Here is a 933-nt window from a genome sequence, read left to right as displayed (position 1 = left end):
ATGCGCCGCCGTCCGCCGCCCCCCGCGCCCTGCACCCGGGCTGCGGCACAGGGGCCCCGCGCCTGACCCCCTGCCCGGGGGGGGCGGCTCCTGCCACCGCCGCCCGCCCAGGGCTTGCTTTTTCCCGCTCAAGCGGAGCCCCAGCCTGCCGCCTCCTGGGCTCTGCCCTCAGGCTGGGGGGGCCCAGCCAGCAAAAGCTTCGTCTTCCCACGGTTTGTGCATTTATTCGAGTTACAAGCTGCCCCGTCCCGGCACAGGCCCAGGGCGGCTGGTGCTAGGTGAACCCAGCAACTTATAACTGGGGAAAAAAAGGTCTTTTAAACCAAGAGAACCACCCCCCAACCGTACTGAACAATCCTTTCGCGCCTGGCACATTCAGCCTGGGCCTGTCCTTCGTTAAATGCCTCCACACCACTGTAAGTGGCTGGATGCCAGCGCAGGAATGGCACCCTGGCAGTGTTTGGTTTGTCCTCCACAGCATCCTGACCCCTACCCTACTGTACAGGTGTGAAACTTGGACAACATATTGGAAACACCTGAAAGCTTTGGAGCATTACCATCTTTGGAAAATGTTCCATATCACGGGAAGGACAGAAGAAAACATGCAGGGTGAAGGCTGGCTCAATCAAACACGAAGCCATGTTTACACGGCACCAGTTCCATTGAACAGGACAGGTCATAAGGATGCCTGACAACTGGCTCCCAAAACAGGTTTTTATATCCTCAGCTCACTGATAGTCACCACTCTAGAGGTGGGAAAAAGAAGAGGTTCAGTGACACCTGAAGACCAATCTGAAGAAATTAGATACTATCATCAATATCTGGGAGATACAAGCACAAAATCATCTCCAATGGTACTGTGATGTACAAGGCATCAGTCATTTCAAACAAACTCCTCTCAAGGTGGAGGCAGATAGATGAGAGAGACAAAGG

General features: G+C 54.7%; 1 protein-coding gene across 3 annotated transcripts in view; it reads right to left on the bottom strand.

The window, feature by feature from the left end:
- Nucleotides 1-933, bottom strand: part of PALD1 (phosphatase domain containing, paladin 1) — a 201,704-nt gene that overhangs the window by 197,028 nt on the left and 3,743 nt on the right. The gene's annotated exons all lie outside the window — the stretch shown is intronic.

Source organism: Alligator sinensis, unplaced genomic scaffold, assembly GCF_000455745.1.
Source record: "Alligator sinensis unplaced genomic scaffold, ASM45574v1 scaffold849_1, whole genome shotgun sequence".
Taxonomy (NCBI): domain Eukaryota; kingdom Metazoa; phylum Chordata; order Crocodylia; family Alligatoridae; genus Alligator; species Alligator sinensis.
Note: the sequence above shows the minus strand (reverse complement) of the source record. Positions and strands in the feature narration are given on the sequence as shown.